This window comes from Artemia franciscana, chromosome 12 (genome assembly GCF_032884065.1).
Source record: "Artemia franciscana chromosome 12, ASM3288406v1, whole genome shotgun sequence".
Lineage (NCBI taxonomy): Eukaryota > Metazoa > Arthropoda > Branchiopoda > Anostraca > Artemiidae > Artemia > Artemia franciscana.
Genome location: NC_088874.1, coordinates 33,017,367 through 33,038,331, shown reverse-complemented (window position 1 = coordinate 33,038,331; position 20,965 = coordinate 33,017,367). Strand labels below are relative to the sequence as shown.

The 20,965-nt window shown below is 33.5% G+C and overlaps 1 protein-coding gene across 2 annotated transcripts in view; it reads left to right on the top strand.

Annotated features, from left to right (window-relative positions):
- Positions 1-20,965, top strand: part of LOC136034012 (epidermal growth factor receptor-like) — a 180,266-nt gene that overhangs the window by 62,023 nt on the left and 97,278 nt on the right. Inside the window, exon 1 of one of the 2 annotated variants that reach the window (XM_065715063.1) lies at positions 7,011-7,029. The exons of the other annotated variant lie outside the window; for it this stretch is intronic. The gene's annotated coding sequence lies outside the window, so the exon portion shown is untranslated. Of the gene's footprint in view, positions 1-7,010; positions 7,030-20,965 lie in introns of those variants that run through there. 2 annotated transcript variants of the gene reach the window in all.

Genomic DNA, 20,965 nt, shown 5'->3' with positions numbered 1-20,965 from the left:
GTATTTATTATTGGGAAGTATACATGCACTTTTTTTGGGGGGGGGGCTTGGGATGGATTTCTATAAAAAGAATCTTCTTTGGAGGGGGGAATTTGGGGGGGTGAATATTTCATGAGAAATGTTACCCCAGGGGGATTTGACATAATTACTACGATTTTCTTTTTAATTGTCTTACAATCACTTTGCCAAATTTTTCATGTAGAGATGTTCTTGGGGAACTATACAGGGGCCTTTCCCCACGTATTTTTGTTTCCAGGAAATAATTTCCACGGAAGAAGGCATTTCTGGAGTAACCGAGAAACCAATTAGAGATTAAAGTCTTATTCGAATGAAAGAACGGTAAGGAGAATCTTTCAGGCTGAATCGTCCGCAAGCAATTTTACAGAGAGAGAGAGAGAGGATTCTCAACTGGGATGGAACAACTTGGAGGCAATTTGGTGGTGGGGGTGCACTTTGCGTTGCATTAAATTTCCACGGAGGAGCTTTCCGTGAGGGGGAAGGGAATATTTCATAGAGGGCGAGCCTGATTTACCGGCAAAATTTGAAAAACGAACAGAAATTGTTCCATATATGATGGGTTGCCTCTTCCTCAATACCTTGCTCTATACGCTAAAGTTTGACTGTTTATCTCAACTTTTTAAGAGCGTCTACTGAAGCACGGGGGCCGTTTAATTAGAATAGGGAGCTTTTTTAAAAGTGCTAACAGCTTTAGCGTAAAGAGCAAGGTATTTAGGAGGGGCCACCCTTCATATACGAAATAGATCTGCGAAAATTAATGTGCAAATTTTGCTTTAATTTTCATGTAAGGTGAGCCAAATTCGAGCCTGCGTTAGTTGAAAAACGTTCAGAAATCAAATAAAAGAAAAAACAATTTTTATAACTGAAAATAAGGAGTGACACTAAAACTTAAAACGAACTGAAACTATTCCGTATATGGATGGATTCTGTCCCCTCCTCAACGCCTCGCTCTTTACGCTAATGTTTTTATTGTCTTGAAAAGTAGAGTTGTGACAAATAGTCAAACTTTAGCGTAAAGAGCGAGGCGTTGAGGAGAGGATAGCCCTTTCATAGACGGAATAATTTATGTTAGTTTTAAGTTTTAATGTCGCTCCTTAGTTTAAGTCAATTTTTTTTTATTTTATTGGATCTTATTAAGGCTGCGTGTTGAGACCAAAGCAGTGTTTGCAGCATTCCTTTTAGGTTTCCTGCAATTCCACCTTTGAGCTGTAGTCTTGTTAATTGGGTTTCTCGAAATTTTCGTACTAGGGATTTCGTTTGATGGGTCCCAAAATTTGGAGAGGGGTCTGAGGGGTTTGATGGGTCCCTTGTCTGAGGAATGGCAAACTACTCGTAAACGAAAAAAAAGAGAAGGTCATCAGATCAGCAAACCAAAAACTAATTGTACGAAGCTTGTTTAAAATTATAGAAAATATAGCGCAAATATAGTGGTAAAATCAGTAAAACTTGAGTTGAGTAAAAAAAAAGAAGTCTATCGCGGAAAGTTTGAAAAAAAAAACATTACAACTCCTATGCTCTTCTGTCCTCTCTGGCAGTTAGAATCAAACAGCAATTCCCTTTGACGATTTTGTGATATTTTGCGACATCTAATATAAAACAAACGTAGATGACGTCTTTGTTCTTAGAACCAAAATTTAATTTTCATTATTCTGAATGTAATATAAGAAACCGCTGCTTCATTTGGACAAGCTTAAGACATAATCTTAACCGGTATAGTCAGTATTATCAATTAATATTGGAAATTTTTATTCTATCATTGAATTTGTCAAGAGTCGTCAAATTATGGAAGTTGGTACATATTCTTTTGAAATTCAACGCTTTTGATGGTGCGAAAACGATTTTTAGTTCGATTGTTCATCGTAGTATTTCGTAAATAAGAAAAAGTTTCGCCTTTATTTTAGTTATAAACAACTTTGCTACTGTTTTTTCATTGTTAACAATAGAAGTCTGTAAAATTTTTTGATTTCGATGGGTTTTTACCTTGCCCCTCCCCAACAGCTGTAATCGCCAGCTGTCTTAGCAATGCATAGGGGTACAATCCAAATGTCTACTCTTTTAAGTCAAATTGGTGATTCAAGCCCTTTTCAGAATCTAGACTATCAGGAATCAATGTCGCTGTCACCGACACTGTCATGGTGTCACTGTCACTCCAAAACATCAGTGGCACTGAAATGTAATAACTAATTTTGTTTATTACCTTAGTGAAGTTTTGCTGAATTTTTGTTCTGCTCACAAAAATTACATAAGCCAACCCGGCCACATGCATAGGAATTTAATTGCTGCAAGGAGGAGTTGGATGGATGCAATTCGAAGCTCTAAATATATAAAAAAATAAACATAAAAATATAAATACAAAAATATAATGTAAAAATATAAATATAAATAAAATTATACAAAATCTATAAAACTGCAGGAAATAGTGGACATGCTTTTTAGAATGTTTAGCCCCTTCCCACTTCTGAACATTTGCGTGACACATTCTCTTTTAAAACCTCTTTTGACTCATCAATTGAATAGTTTTATCCCCTTCCCTATTAGCTCTCCAATAGCTTCTATCTGTAACCTTCGATAATTCTTTGCATAAAAGCTAATTGAATCCTGTTGATATTTTCTGAATACATTATGAGTTACACTGGATTATATTACCTATTAAGTGTTATTTTTTGCCTAGTACTAAGACATATGCTATCAACTTTAAAATTACATCTTGTCTTTTGGCGCCTATGAAAAAAAGAAAGGAGTCTATCGCCTGGGGACAGATGGCTACAGTAGTAAGCTTCATATAATGGTCTTGTTGTAGTTCGTGGGCAAAAACGTTGGAATTCGCTATTAGACGTTGCCAACTGTGAATTATTTAAGACAGTGTTTTCGAGTAGGTTCAAGCAAGCATTAGCAACAACAAAACTGACTAAGGACATAACCATTTGACAGCGGAAAAGCTGGAAAGGAGCTGCTCTCCCTCTTAGACTTTAAAGTCGTGTTCAGATTTTTGTGAATGTCACCTTTTTCTGATGGTTTACATAGTTTGGTAATTTTGACGAAATTGCCATAACCATCGAAATGTGATACCTATTCCCCTGAAGGTAACAAACTTTATGACTTTCCAGTGATGTTTAATTGTTAAGCCAAGAAAACTGGCTACGAGACGTGATTAACAAAGGCTGCACTTGACTGTGAATTGGGGTGGGGGAATTAATATATACCCGGGAAATTGATGAATGACACAGAAATTGCAAGCAATTATTGAGGATTTTTCGAAATTTTGGTAGAAAGACGTGGCAAGGCCCGCCCCCCGACCCTCTGCTTGCCTATCTAATAAATATAAAACTTAAATGTACTGGATATGCTCAATGAAAATGATCTATGGAAAAGAAATACCCCACTTAATTTGTTTAAGATTTATTCTCTACCACCAGATGTACATTTCAGACTGTCCCTTGCTTCACCATGTTTTTACACTTCGGCCACACTGGTCCTCTTCGTGCCACGCAAGGCATTCTTAGGGCCATGTACCACCTGGCTTAAGTTCAACCCTGTTTGTAGTTTTTTGATGAATGGATGTGTATTTGCTTGGCCGAGGGAGAGAAAACAGGTTTTAAACACTAGGCCTAGCCTAGTTTATGGTGTATACGATTTCAGAAAGTGGACCACTCGTTGGTGGTTTTGGTTCTGGCCTCTCTCGGGCCTGGGGCAACGTCTTGATATGGTGCCCCCTCCTCTGCTCCCCAAAAATTTTCAGGTCAGATTTTAACAAATTTTTCATTTATTAAAAAATGTGGATACAAGTGTCACAAAAAATTAAAATTGATTAAATTCAGTCTACCCTTTTTTATTTTCAAGGAATGGCAATAAAGACAAGAAAAAAAAGAAGGAAATTTCGGATTGAGTTTGATTAGACTTACTGCCAAGTGCGCCCTCTATTTCATTTTATTAAAAATAAAATTTTATAAATTACAGTATAATTATATTTTTTATTGATATTTTTTTTATATTGTATATTTGAAATTTTGCACCCCTAAAGTTTCACCCCTTTGCTCTCCTAAAACCGCTTCTGCGTTGGCCTGATCAAAATCTTTGGTTTTGTGCGTAAATTGATTTCTCATATATATATATATATATATATATATATATATATATATATATATATATATATATATATATATATATATATATATATATATATATATATATATATATATATATATATATATATATATATATATATATATATATATATATATATATATATATATATATATATTTCGTTTAGTGCCCAGCTCTGCTCAAAGCTAGAAAATTATTCAGTGCTTACAAATATTTTGGTAGACCTAAATTAGCCTACATGACGGGCGGTGGTTACTATAGTTGATAGATAGGCTCTACCAGTAAGTTTAGGCATAAAGTATTCTTACCTAGCAATTATCGTTTTGACACCTCAAACAAATTGAAGTTCCCATTTCCAATTAAAGTTCATTTTCGTTTGAGCCGAAACTACCCTGGTTTTAACCTGTGAACTTTTACCGACACAAGTACATGATTCTAACTCATCTTTTATCGTTTCCTGGGGTGTTCTTTTTACTCTATTCTACATTTTTATTTAATTGCACTCAGCGAACAAATAGATTATGAAAAGTTTTACATTAGGATAATCACTTAGAAAGAATATTTTTCAGGAGTAGGGGGGTGAGTCCGAAAAATACCGAAAATGGCTTAACCAAATAAGTTTTAGGCACTTGTTAATTATTCAGAACACATTCAAAAATTTCACTGTGCAAGATCTGACTAAAACTGGTTTAGCTATCTATATTCGGAGACATTTAGCTTAGGTTCAGTGGAATACGTTGTAGGTATATTTTAATTCAATAGTTAATATATAGAGTTGGTATTATGGTTAGGTTAGGTATTTAATATAATGAATTCTCGACGGCCTTCTTTCTATAATTTTCTGCTGTAGTTCCCATAATTTTGTTAATAAAGTATATTTATCGTTAATATAGTATAGTATTGTTAATATAGTTAGTATATTATTAGTATAGTTAATATAGTATCGTTAATATAGTATAATATAATATAGTTAATATAGTATATTTATAGGTATTTAATATAATGCATTCTCGACGGCCTTCTTTCTATAATTTTCTGCTGTAATTCCCATAATTTTGTTAATAAAATATATTTTATTATATTTCGGCAAATTTTATTAGGAATAAGAGAACTTCACTTCTTGGGTCTGTTTTGTATAGTTAACCAGTACCATATTTTGTCTTAACTGTCTTACCTTTGTCTTAACTTTGTCTTAACCAGGTACTAATGCTACTACTGCTACCACAACTAATAACTCACTGCAGCACCGAGCTCCCTGGGGCCAACATAGCTGCGCACTCTCCTCCTCCATCCCAATCTGTTCAAAGCTTCCCTCTTTACACCTTTACACTCTACTGTTATACAGAAGTTTTATTTTTAGAAACCATGTGGCTGGAAGGGGGGGTAGATTTTGTGTTGGGGGTATGAGTGGGAATGCTCAACTGCCTTGTCTGCGCACAAGACCTGAGTTATAGTATGTCTTTGGGTGCCATAATCTGCACTATTCAAAACTAAACTTCTTAAATGACCTATCGGAGGGATTCAAAAATCGCGTGTTCTCAAAGCTAATTAGGACAGAAACAGTTGGTGGGAACCCAAAACCATCTTAAAACATATTGCTGCTCAGTTGTACTACATGGATAATTGCAATAGGACTATTTTACACAGGGCTGCTGCCCTCTAAATCTTCTGAAGGGTTTAGATTCATTTGCACTTTACTGATAACAAAATAAAGTTTAAATATTTTCTGTTTTATAATTATAACTTTGAAAACTCAAAACCCAGTGAAATTTTCAGGAATTAATGACATTATATATTAAAAAATCGGTCCACTTTCAATTGTTCTTCCTAGTCATCTTGATTATTACGGTTATTTTTATTGATTTTTTGTCAGTGATTTGGTGAATAAAGCCAGACTGTTCAAATACATATTGTTTTCAAGAAAACGCAAATAAAACTTTAGCCGTTGAGAGGGTTTTGTAGGGAGGGGAGTAGCGCCGTTTTATTTATAAACTTTGATTAGTCTTGTGAATTTTTGTTATTGTTGTGGAGTTTATGACAATTAAAAAAAAAATACACTGCTCAAAATACAGATCGTATTCAGCGTAGTCCAAGTGATTTGATGATCTTTAGAAGGCTCAAGCGGCAGCCATCCCATTCCTTTTGTTTTAAGTTTGACTTTATTAATCATTTTAATTTCTGGTCGTTTTAGGGTTCATTTCTATTATCTTTAGATTTGGTGTGGTTTTTTGTTTTAATTACTGTTCATTTTGGATTTCATTTATTTATTAATAGTAATTTCTGCTCGTTTCAAGGTAAATAATTATGTTTCTTTTATTTTCGCTCGTTTTAGGTTAATACGGCTCTTTACTTTTCTTTGAAAAACTTCTTTTCTGAAGTGTTTTAAAATTAATCTCGGAAAAAATCTAAAGTTTTGCATTTTTGTAGATTTTGTAGACTTTCGTCCCAGAATTCTTGGAAGAAGCTCCTCCATCCCAATCTATTCAAAACTTTACGTTTCACCTCCTCCCCAAAAATTAATCCTCTTAAATTCCCATGATCCATTATAACTCTTTCCCGCTACATTCAGGGACTACGTACTTTTTGTTTAACTCCAAATTGATGGTCGTAAAGCTGAGCTTAGGAATGTAACATACCTCAGTTTGATAAAAAAAATTACATAATGCCATTTGAATTAAAGCGGGTTAGTTTTATTCTCAAGGGACAGTATATGCTGATTCGTAGTTACACATGTTTTTATTAATAAATTCAATCCAGTTAAGCCCTTCTTTTTTATTTCAGGTAAGAATATTTAAAACACGCGTCACAAACGAATTTAGAATAGCCATGAAAAGGCACATCACAATGCAGTTTCTTGAAGCAAAATCCTCCTTTGTTAACACCAATCTTATTGGGTTGTCTACCCAGGTAGGATAATTATACCCTTGGGTTGGTTGTACCCTTTGGATAGACCTATACGTCCTTGCCGAAAATCTATAGTCTCTGATAAGTGTTTGATACCCGTAGAGAAATCTAATCTTTGCATTGAGATTATATATTTTTGGTGTATAAAATATTACGCTTGGGGAACAGAAGGGATGTTGGTATTTTTATGGTGGCTGGGTAGGGGTTATAAGGTCGACTGCTGGCCAAAATGAAGTGAAAAAGATCGAATACAAAATATTGCTTCAAAGGGTGTTGATCAATTGAGTTATTTATTATTCAGGGTTGTCGGATGCCGTAAGATCCGTCATGATTATAGCGTTTTTTTCTTTTTGGTCTATTGCGCATGATAATTATAGATGAGTCATAAGAATAGTTCTTGAAAATAGTCATGGAATTTTTGCATTAAAATTTCAAGTCAATTGCCTTACTAGAATATTGAAATCGACTTAAGTGGCGCCTTTCCTATCGTTAAAATGGCCGTTAAATCAGTTCATTAATGCCAGGGTAATCTCTAGCGTCAGTTTTGCGTAGCAGACCAGACAGACTAAGGCCTGGCTTAAACCCAGACTGGCTAAGACCTGACTAAGACCCAGACTACCTAAGAACCAGACTGTCAAGGCCTGGCTAAGACCTGGCTAAAACCCTGACTGGCTAAGACCCAGACTAGCTAAGAACTTATTTCTCTCAGATATCGCCCTATTCAATGATTTTCAGTTTTGACCCCCATACCTTAGTTCATTGTTAACGAAATCGCCAAGGTAATTATTTATGTGGCCTTCAAAGGCCTGCTGTAGTTCACTAGATTTCTGAGACCTTACTTCTCTGAACTAAGGTCTTTTACTTCAACCATTTCAACTTCTAAACACAGGCCCTAGTTCTTACGCCATTAACGTGACGGTAAATTGTATCACTGTATTTCTTTAAACTGCTAAGACCTTATCTTAATTATGATATTTTAAGCTCAGATCTTAATTCTCAATTATTGATGGTTCAGGCAAAAAATTGATTTTAAAATTGCACAGGAATTCCGTGGCCAAGGGTGCCGTCATAAAATTTTCCAGGGGGGGGGCAGACGCCAATAATAGCAGTGGTGGTTAGGTGATAGTTTAGGTGGTTTAGGGCACCAAACTACGACTTTACCCCAAAGAGGACAAATTTTGTAATCAATTTAAAATCCTGAGAAGCTAATTAATTTAAAAGTACCAATGACTATATTTAGGCTTCCCAGTTGCAAAAGAAAGGAATGCCACACGGTGGCAGTACTGGATTCAACCAAGTTGATTCACTTTATTTGTAATGAAATTAGGCTATACTTGGTGATCTGTAATTGCATATCAGCTGTCATGAGGGGGGGGGGTGGAATGAGTCATCAGTTGATTTTCTTTTGTGTTGAGTAGCGGGATAAAATGTGGTTTTAATTAGCTGAGGGTGATAACCTCGCTTGCCCTTCCAAGCTTATTGCCTCTTGTGGCAGGCGAATTGCGAACAGTGTTTGTTTTCTTTTTTAGTAAATGTATATTTCAATCAAAAGTATCACAGAATTTCTATCCATATAAACAATAATACTCCTTTTCAACTAACCGAAATTCTTTAGTATTAATACTAACAAAGACTTTTCACCAAAAATAATATTCATTGCCAATTTTTGAAGTAAATTTAAATGTAATTACAAATTTAAAGGTAAAACGGTACTAATCAACATACAATTGTAGATTTACACACTTCTTTACTGTGAAGTTTTTTTTTTCATTTTTTTTTTTTACGAAAATGCTCAATTGGAGAAAAAAAATTTTCAATAGACTTAAAAACTTATGTTTAAGGAGGAAGGTGTTTAGAAAGGTCAGTCCCCCTTATATACAGAGTAATTTATATTTGTTTCAGTTTTAAAGGTTCTCTTTACTTCAGTTGAGAAACTTTTTCTATTTGCTTAATTATATTTCATAAAACTGGAAAGTTTCATGAATCCAACACTTTTGGTAACGCAGAAAAAAGATCAATATTTCAATGATCTGTGTTTGGATTTTGGGAGGGTGATAAAGCTTTCATTTATCCCATGTCTTGTGCTTTCATTTAGCCCATTTCTTGTGCTTTCATTTATCCCATATCTTGGGCTTTCATTTATCCCATTTCTTGTGCTTTCATTTATCCCATTTCTTGTGCTTTCATTTATCCCATTTCTTGTGCTTTCATTTATCCATTTCTTATGCTTTCATTTATCCCACTTATTGTGCTTTCATTTATCCTATTTCTTATGCTTTCATTATCCCATTTCTTGTGCTTCTGCCGAATTAAGGGACCCAACACGCACCCAGGAATATATACTGAAAGAGGGGCGTTGGCTCGAGGCAACTCCCTACATATGTACTTTGTAGGGATCATAGAGTTCAGTAGATACCTAATGAATCGGTACTAGAAGCTTAGTAATTTTAGATGGCACTGTAATCTCTGACGTTTTAGGAGAATTTGAAGTTATTCAAGTAATAAATTACATCATGCAAATTACTTTAACCAAGAAAATATACTGGTTTTTCCTAAAGAGCCGTGTAAAGCGTAAAACTTCGAAATTGCTTGATTTTTCCTAAAACGCAGCATAAAAAGGCTATGTCTGTCTTGGCCTTTAGGTTAATTGAACATCAGTTCAAAAACAGCATATTTAACATTCTTCATTCAACTATATCATAGACAGGAGAGTCGTTTGGGGGGGAGGGCAAGGTGGAAGTGCCCCCCAATAATGCGGAGAAAAATTATTATATATCTCATGCTCCTTGACTATGCCTAGTGGTTCCCCTATCCCATGGTTTTTGTAACACGAACGTTGCAGATCGTTTAAGTCTTCTTTGGGAAGATTTTGAAGAGCTAAATTTCCTTTTGGGGAAATTTGGGGACAGCAATCGCTTAAGCCCACTCACAATGAAATTTAACGAACACCAGATTCATTCATATGAAAGTTTAGATAACTTCTGGAGTTATAGAGCCGGTAACCATGTTCAATTTTTTAGTTTTGGGGAAATTTGCTAATGTCATCCAATTTTTCCTAGTGAGTTGAGTTGAGTGATTAAATTGGTTATTTTTATTCAACTGGTTTATGCTTTAAATGAAATTACTTTGGAAATATTCTTTTACATAGATAGAAGAAAAATAAGATTAGATTAAAAATAAGATTAAAAATACTTAGGATAAGATAATATTTATTTTCCAAAGACTGTAACAAGCTTTAATGAGCCGAATTCGCACCATATATCCAGTAAGGAAAATCAGAACAAAGAAACCACCAATACAACCAGACAAAAGTTAAAAATATCAATCAAGCATAAAAATTTAACACAAATTAGTAAAGTATAACAACAAAATTGATGTCCAAGAACTAAAATAGCAAATTAATCCGATTAATAGCAAAAAAGATAAGTGGGGGAAAAATAATAATAATAGCCTATTTTATGACGAAAAACTATCACAGACTAAAAGGGAAAAAATAGCCGAACTCTGTTTATTTAAAAGATAGTCTTTTGTTTTTGTTCAGATACTGAAGTTGAAACCTGGCTGTTTGATTTCGTTAAGCGGAAAATTACGCAATATGACACTTACAAAATTAGGAAAATCGAAAATTCTAATTTTTAATTGAAAAAACCCCGATATGGAGTTATACGGTTCTTGGTAGCAAGGGATACAAAATTGAAAAAAAAAAAATATGCATAAAATATCAGGTATAAGACCACATTGAGAATGTGTAGCTTATCTTTGAAGGTGCATTTGTCTGTAAGAATTAACAGACTGTTAGTGTTTGAATTTTCACGGACAAAAAAGCGTGGTTAAATTTAACCAGTCTTATTTATTTTGATGATATTTATTAACATCAAAATTTATTTTGATTATTTATTATATTTATATTTATTTATTATATTTATTTAAATAGATTATTTATTTTATTTATTTTGATGGTGAAATTTAACCAGTCTTATTTATTTTGATGTTTCAACGTGAGAGCGCTTACAAAACATGTTGTTACAAAAAAAAAAAAAATATTTGATGTCCCTTGTACTCCAAAATGTATATATTAATACCAAAAAACAAGAGGAACAATAGGGAATTTCTCAAGACAGTGGGAAACAAATTAGAATGAATATTTCGGCCCTATGTCCAAGGGCCGTCCTCAGCAATACAAATAAGAAAAAACAACTTGCTAGAGGATAAAATCAATAAAACTAAAATGAACAGTTTTTCAAAACAGTCCCAGCATCCTTACCTCAGCGAAGTTCAACCAGGACTGATAATTAATTGTGATGAAACGAGGCAATTCATTGAAATGAAAGAAAATGATTTAAAAACACGTTTTTAATGCCAGTCTAGCTTTTTTCGCTGCTGATCTCATAGGTCTATTTGTGACAGGTTCTGTGTTAATATCTATTGTTTTTTTTATAATATTTCGTTAGGTCATTTTTAATTAAATTTGTTTATAGAGCATTTAGTGAATATTCTCCTAAATCCCTATTTAAGGAAATATTATTATTAATCTTAAGTCTAGTTTCATATGTAGTTTTGTCATTTAGATGTGCATAAATTTTATAAAACTATAACCCACGATCATACTGATCAGTTTTTTAGCAAAACTATAAAAGAATTAAAAGATCTAAAACAAAATGGTAAAATTACCGCAAAATTATATAATAAATTTTTCCCCCGAGGCAGCTTTTGTCCAAAATTTTTTGGTCTACCAAAATTACATAAGCAAGGCATTCCTTTAAGGCCAATTGTAGCTTGTAAGAAAGCCCCCGCCTCCAACATTGGAAAATGGTTATGTACAACCTTCAAGCCTTTGCTTTTTTCTCAAAAATCTTATATATGTAATTCGGTTGATTCAGTTGAAAAATTCAAAAATGTAAATATTTCAGAAAATACAATTATTAGTAGCTTTGACATTGTGTCTATGTATACAAATATTAATGTAGCAGAATCCGAGAAATTATTAGAAAAAAAAATAAACGAAAATTATGATTTAATAGAAGTCTCAGCAACAGGATTAGATTGCGACGTTTTAATGACCTTGGTTAAACTTTTTAACAAGTATTCAATGTATTTCCAATTCCGTAATTCTTTCTACCAACAAATAAATGGCTTACCCATGGGTGCGCCTCTTTCCGGGTTACTGGCCAATATTTATGTAGAGCATATTGAAAATTGGCCATCAAATTCGTATTTTTTGAAACATATCTTTTGAGAACGTTACATGAATGACGTAATTTCACTTTGGAATTATGGGGAAAATGAACTTAGGGGTTTTTTGGATCACCTTAATGCATATGATAGGAATTTAATGTCTACTCTAGAAATTGAAATTGCAAATAAAATCTCATTCCTAGATGTTCTAATTATTCGTAACGTATATCAACTCAATTTTACTATTTACAGAAAACCAACACAAAAGAATATATATTTACATTTTGAATCAAATCACCCTCCACAAGTTAAAAGAGGTGTCGTAATATCTCTCGTCGATCGTGCCCTAAACATTTGTTCAGATCCCTACATCACAGCCGAACTAGACTTTATCAGGGACATACTTTTTGGAAATGGGTATCCTCTTTTATTTATTAATAATACAATTAACCGTAGAGTGAAAAGACAGTCCCATAAAATCAACGATAATTTACCATGTGAGAATCCCGATAAGCCCAAAAACCCTCCCATATATCCCAAAAATCACTAGAAATCTTAAAAAAGTATGCACATAAAATAATCTGTATGCTGTGTTTACCAATAATTTGAAAATCATAAATCTCCTAAATTCTGGTAAAGATAAAACTCCAGTTACTCGCCAAAGAGGTGTCTATCAAATACCATGTGACTGGAAAATTCGATGTAGGGAGAACCCACCAGAATTTCGAGAAACGCCTACAACAGCATAAGGATGATATCACCCAAGCTCTGAATTCTAATATTACTTCTGTTTCTTTTGATTTTGCTTTAAGCAGCCATATTTTTGAAAATCCTAGCCACAAAATACTTTTTGAAGAATCCTCCATTATTAGCAATGATCTAGCCATAAAGCAAGCAGTTCGAGAAACAATTGAAATCAGACTTAAGATTAATATGAATATTTCCTTAAATAGGGATTTAGGAGAATATTCACTAAATGCTCTATACACAAATTTAATTAAAAATGACCTTGCGAAATATTATAAAAAAAATAATAGATATGAACACAGAACCTGTCACAAATAGACCTATGAGATCAGCAGCGCAAAAAGCTAGGCTGGCATTAAAAACGTGTTTTGAATCACTTTCTTTCATTTCAATGAATTGCCTCATTTCATCACAATTTATTTATCAGTCCTGGTTGAACTTCGCTGAGGTAAGGATGCTGGAACTGTTTTCAAAAACTGTTCATTTTAGTTTTATTGATTTTATCCTCTTGTAAGTTGTTATTTCTTATTTGTATTGTTGATTTGTTTTTCTTAATTTGTATTGCTATTGGATTTATACATTGGATATATACATTGGATATCGGATATATACAATTGTATATATATATATATATATATATATATATATATATATATATATATATATATATATATATATATATATATATATATATATATATATATATATATATATATATATATATATATATATATATATATATATATATATATAAAAGTAAAGGATACGGCATTTAGACTTTACAGTCCTTACCGGCGGTGCTGATCTCCGTTTCTTGGCCCTTCAGCCAGGAAGTGCAATGGGGGGTTGGGGGCCAGCCATCCTGTGCTTTCGCACACCCTTCCTGTTTACCTTCCCCAGATTTCTCCAGGTACCCATTTAGAGCTGGGTCGACTCTGGCTAAGCTTACAGGGTCACACCACTGACCCCCGTCCCAAACCGAAGAATTGGGAACACCGGGATTCGAACCTGTGTCCTCTCAGACAAAGGATCCCGAATCCAGCGCACCAACCCACTGATTGAAATCAGACTTAAGATTAATATGAATATTTCCTTAAATAGGGATTTAGGAGAATATTCACTAAATGCTCTATACACAAATTTAATTAAAAATGACCTTGCGAAATATTATAAAAAAAATAATAGATATGAACACAGAACCTGTCACAAATAGACCTATGAGATCAGCAGCGCAAAAAGCTAGGCTGGCATTAAAAACGTGTTTTGAATCACTTTCTTTCATTTCAATGAATTGCCTCATTTCATCACAATTTATTTATCAGTCCTGGTTGAACTTCGCTGAGGTAAGGATGCTGGAACTGTTTTGAAAAACTGTTCATTTTAGTTTTATCGATTTTATCCTCTTGTAAGTTGTTATTTCTTATTTGTATTGTTGATTTGTTTTTCTTAATTTGTATTGCTATAGGATTTATACATTGGATATATACATTGGATATCGGATATATACAATTGTATATATATATATATATATATATATATATATATATATATATATATATATATATATATATATATATATATATATATATATATATATATATATATATATATATATATATATATATATATATATATATATATATATATATATATATATATATATATATATATGTTGTATTCTTGCTGCTTTCTAACATTTTCTGTAAAGTTTTCGAAAAGCAATGATTTCTCAATAAAAACCTTTTATGAAGCTTGGTATAGAGCCATCACCGTAGAAGCCAGCCAATCAATTAGCTTCTTTATTATTATTGTTGTCTTCTAATATTTTCTGCAAAATTTACGAAAAGTGCAATATTTAATGGGAACTTGGAACCCGAAGTACACAGGAAGCGAAACCATTCTTAGTTAGGCTGAAATCATAAAACACATTCCCAGCTTCCTTATCTATAAAATATATGTTCAATCCAGGTTTCCAGCTGTTCTGCAATGTTCATCAACAAAATCTGCAGGTTTTTTTTTGCCGAATATTGAAAATTTGCAGCCAAATTCACATTAATAATTCGAAGTGTGATTGATTTTCAGTAAAATGTGTCTAGCCTTATTTTCATCGAAAAAATAATTATCCCAGTTTTCAATAATTTTTGCAAAAAAAAAAAAATGCCGATTGTACATAAAATTTCTGGCACGTTTTTCTAAAGAAATATTTTTTCTATTCCAAATTTTTTTGCCGTTTTCTACAATTTATTTACAACATGTGCTTTTTTTTTTTTCGTTTAAGTTTGAAAAACAGCCAAAATCCATAAGAATCTATTGGCAACGGTAGGTCTACTAATAATATGCTGATAATTTATTTTCTGCAAAAAGTGTATTTTTTTATACAATGTTGAAAAATTACAGTTAAAATCCATGAATATATTTTGACAGTAACGTTGATTGTATAAAAAATATTTCCAGCTGTGTTGTGTACAAAACTAGCAGTTTTTTCATAAGTTCTTGAAAATGTACAGCCAAAACTCCCCCAAAATCTTGTGGCAACGGTGTTGTTTGTACACAAAATCTCTCAAGGCATTTTTTTTTTTTTTGTTAAAACCTTGAAACCTTCCAGTCGAAATCCACGAACATATTTTGGCAGCAATGTTGATTATACATAATATTTCCAGCATTATTCCATCCCGGAGGTCTTAAGATTATATTTTTGCTAATAGTGGTACCAGTCATGTCTTGCAATCAACAATCGCTCTTACATTATGCCATAAAAACTTTGAATCAATCACGTAAATACAGAATGTGCGTGATACGAAAACAGTGTTGCCTTAAGAATAGGTCATTTGATTATACCCTGTCCAACTTGCTATTAGTGAGGAACTGGAATTGTTTGGTATTAAATTAGGGTAAAAATATTTAAATTAGTAAACCGTTGCGCGAGAATTGCAAACAGATTTTGTTGAATAGAGCCAAAATATGTATTTCTGTCGGCAAAATATTTATATATCATATGTCATTCAAAGGTCATCAAAGGTCAGGGCCCTCTAGAGGGAGAAGGGGCGGAGGTAGTTGCTTCAAAATACCTTCCCAGGACATGCTTTAGTCTGTAGATTCATCCCCGAAATTTTCATTTTCCTATATATATATATATATATATATGCACATTTTCAATTTTTTTATTCAGTTTTAACAAATTTTTTCAAATTTTTTTTTTCAAACATTTTTTTAACAAATATTTATTCAGTTGCCAAATTGATGAGGTGTTTACAGAGAAAATGGAGAAAATTGACAAAGAAGGTGATAAGCAATTTTTAAGGACATATTACCTTTTGGGAAAATATGATAAAGATTTTTAGTTTTCCTTATGTGTTTGTGTATCTTATCCGGTGACTATAAACACTGTTTTGAATCTGTGGCGGACTTTGGAATTCACTAAATAGTACTGATTATATTAATTATCCCCCCACCCAGCAATGACCCCCAATATATAGAAGTGTAAAATTTTCTAAAGACTAATGACATTAACTATGTGCACACTTTTTTCTCTTCTTTTTTTGAAATTTTACTTCAGAAGATAAGTAAAACAAAAAGGAAATAATTGCAGATGAAAAAAATAGATAAATGAATACTTGCGAAATATATAGATAGATAGATAAGTGTATTTCAAAAACCCGTGGGCCATATACACAAAAATATAAATAAATAACAAATAAGCAAGGAAATTAACAACAGTACGAACACGCACAAAAAACAGAATTCAACGCAAAAAGTACCTAATCTAACTACAAAAGAAATTGATCATATAAAACTTTTTCTTCTTATTAAAGATTTATCTATATATACTCCCACTCGAAATATTGTGGTTGGGTTACTATTTTGTAGAATACCCGGAAGCATCAAATTAACCCCATGCAAATAAATTTCCCGTAAATCCAAGAGCACCGGGCATTTCCGGAGAAAATGATCCAAGTCTTCATCATCATCTTTACAAAGGGGACAAACATACCGCCTATCAGGACCAACTATCATTTTATTTTTGTCGAACGTTTTTTTCCTGTTCCGGATTGGAAGACAATTTGCCCTAAGCTAAATCCAACGACGTAGAATCATAGCCGGTAAGTTAAATTTAAAATAACTTCCTCCCCAAAACTAGGTTTTGCCTGATTATAATGTTCCAGGGTTGTAGAATCAAAAACCAGCCCTTGCCAATGCTGAATTTCCTGACTCTCTAATATAAATCGTACCTGGCTTTCTAAATTTGTTGGTACATCACGAGAGCAAAGACCATTATTCCATAAATAAGGCATTCCTACTTTTTCTAGTAATGATTTAATTTGGGATGGCCACGAGGTTTTTAAACCACATTTCAACATCTCTTCATATGCCGCTCTTACTAGTCTCTTACTTAGTTAACTTCAACCAGAACCTAAGCATTAAAATATACCTACGTAGCTTTAAAGAAAACAGGCCAACAGGACCATATCACCTTTCAGAATCTGTGAATGAGTTGTCTGATGTAGACCAAACACTCTTTTATAATACTGGAGCTGAAGGGACTCCAGTTGCTGCACCGTTTCTCCACCCCATATCTCTGCTCCATATTCTATCACGGGTAAAATTTTTGTGTTAAATATTCTTTTATGTATTTTTAGGTTTTTGATCCCCATTATCGTCGGGTTTCTATATGTTTAATTATGGAAAATCAGTTTAGATAAAAAACAATGACCAGCGAATCAAATTATTGTTCATGTATGGTGGAAAAAAAGTATTTTGCAATATGAAAAAAATGGATTTTTTTGACCAGTTATTCGGATTTATTTTTTTTTTGGGGGGGGAGAGGGAGAGTATTCTTCTTGCCGATTTTTTCTGGTGAACATTCGGTGTAATTTTTCACATTACGAAGTGTTACTCTGGACAGCCCATATAGACTAAAATGCGGCCTTGTACGCGGTTTGGGTAGGAGTGCCAATTCACTGAAATGCAGGGGAGCTAATCATAGACTTACCCAGGATTTTTGTTTGGGGGGGGGGTATTTTTTCGGAAGGAAGCGGTTACAGAATTTTTTTTTAGTAACATATCGAAAGTTTGTTTATATACATTCTTGTTACGTTTTTACGGGTTGGATAGAAATTTGAAGGGGGGGGGGGTCATATCTCCTAACCTCCTTGGATATGACCTTGGAGCTAAGGCTTTTTACAACTTTTAATGAAGGAACAAAATATGTATTTTTCAAAATCTAGAGGGGGGTGCTTCCAATTTCTTTCAATGAAGATACTAAAAAGGATAATATGGATAAGGATAAGGAAAATATGGAGACAATTTCCCGATTCGCCCTTGATTGGTGGCTCCTAGGGTTGAGAGGCAACCTGTAAAACGTAAAAAATGGTACTGGGTGTTCAAAATATGGCAAATCTTGTTTTTTTTCAGTTTCTAGGATTGTTTTTCGGTGGGGGGGGGCTCAGGTAGCTGGATGTGAGAATTCAAACACTGTGCCTAATTTCGTTGATCTTCACACAAAAATCTTATTTTGTTTTCATGACCTAACAAAGTTTATAGATTAGTGTCAATAATGCACTTTGGATTACTTGAATATGCAAGCCGTCACTGAATATCACTGACTTTGAATACCCATTTGAATTTGATAAATAACTGATCAATAATCGTAACTTGTGATTTTCGGACTGACTTCACTTGAGTTGTAGAATAATTGAACCACATTTGGAATTCAGAATATAATTGATGGCTTATGAATTTCAAAGCCTGACGTAATCACTCTATATGACAAGCTGATGCTATTGACGCTGTTTAACGCTAAGTCTTACAGACTGAAAAAGGTGAGGAAAACTCATGGCTAAAATTATATTTCAATGTGATATTGTTTGTAATAAAGATATACGTTCCAGTTCGAGGGAATATCCTCCCCCCTAAATTTAAAAAAAAAACATTTTTTGTTATTTTCATTGAAAATTACCTTTTTGTTATTTTTATTGAGGAATACCTTTTTGGTATTTCCAGTGAAAAAAAAATCGAAAAAAAACAAAAATACACCCCCCCCAGATTTGAAAAATATATTGTGACTCCATAAATTTCCATGAATTGGCATCATTTGCTCAACACATAGCATGGTACAATGATGGAGCACAAATAGGGAGAAAAATTGCAAAAATATAGCACAAAACTACAAAAGAAAAAAATACGAAATGAGTGGCGTGCGCCACCTGGTGTACACGATTGTAGAAATTTGGTAACTTTTGTTCTGATATGCCTTCAAAATGGATGTCCCATGAGCATGTTGTAATTTTCTGCCCTTGTTGATTCTTTGATAAAAGCATTGAACTAACCGCCCAACCATACAAAGTGCAATCCCATATCAACTATTTTAACCCTACTTAACTTGTCAGGGAAATCCGCAATTTTTATACCATATTAAGTTGTCTAGCCAATGTCACTATAAAATAGACCTTTTGATTCCTACTTCAGGTGTCCCTGTCAATCCAATGTTTATACCTTAGAAGAAGTTGTCAGGACCAAAATTAAAAGTTTGTAATTTTGATCATCAGATGGCGTCCACACTCTTGATAACCTATCAGCAAGATCTTACCCGTCCATGTATTGAATAGCAAAAAGGGGCCATGTCGATTTCATTATTTTGATTACCTTACTATCATTGATCTTTCACCGTGGACACTATTTGATGGAGGGCTAAGTTTACCGTAGCCACCAGAGTTTCAAGTTACTAAAATTTGCGACAAAAAGGGGGGAAGCTGCAAAAGCATGATTCTCCGCTCTCTATGCTCCTCTCCTCTAAGAAGATCCTTGGCTCCCCCTCCTATATAACCTTAATTAGTATTACCACCACAATAGTGAACACAAGGAGTGCTAAGTTGTTATTTTTATGTGCTTGGCCGAGGATTGTCGTTTTAATTCTAAAAATGGTTCAAAAGTCGCCTGTGTTTACTTTTTTCAAGTTTTCGTTTTCTGTCGGAAGTAAATAATAAATTTCGCAGTTCATGTTACCAGAGTTTCGCAGTTGAAAACCGGTGAATTCCGTTTTTACCCCACCAGATACTAGATTGTATCTAAGAAAGTATTTTGAATAGAAAAATGTTGACTCAACCAATGGATTCGCAGTGTTAACGTTCGGGAATAATTGAGCATTGTCTAGTATGAAAATAAGGGGTGACGTTATAAACGTCAAATGTTATAAAGACGTGTTTCCATATGAAAAATAATGTAATAGATTCGTCTTTCCAAGGAAAGCCAACCTTGTATTACATTTTTAAAGAATGGCCATAGACGTAATTACCAGTAAATCTTAATTTTTTCAGGCCCTTTGGCCAAAAAGTGACCCATAGAAATACCTGAAGGAGTATGACGCTTTGCTAAGCTTACTTAATCTGCTTGTAAATAATATAACAGATCCCTAGTAGTATATGGAAAGACGGGTTCGAACCCCACCCGGCCTCGTGAAATGAACTATATTAGTCATTTGATTGTGATACTTGATTCACTTATCCCTGTGAATATGACTTGATTCACTTATCCCTGGGCATTCTACCTAGTTGCCCAATCAGGCAAGTGTGTGGATTCTTTTTTTGTCCAATAATAAAAACAATTTGTTTGATGAGTTGAATAAGCGGTGCAAGATATTCGAAAAAAAAATTAGGGGGGGGGGGCTAGGGTGTCCTTACCTGGGTACATCCCTTGCCTCAATCCCATGTTGGTGCTGACAAATCTACTAGTTAATGCCATTGCTACTCTTAATCAGCAATTCATGCTATGCTAAAATAATTTTCTATTAAATGCTAGTTAGCGCCGCACTATTAGTTTTCTTGTAAATCCACTTAATTCTTAATTATAATACCTTCTTTTAACTTTAGTGCATGATATTATCAAGGCCGTATCCAGGAGTGGGGGATTTGACTCCCCCCCCCAAATTTTTATCCGACGCCTATAAATATAACAAAACTGCATATAAACAAATAAAAGATTTTCGTACCCCCCCATCTTGAAAAAAAAATCCTGGATTCGG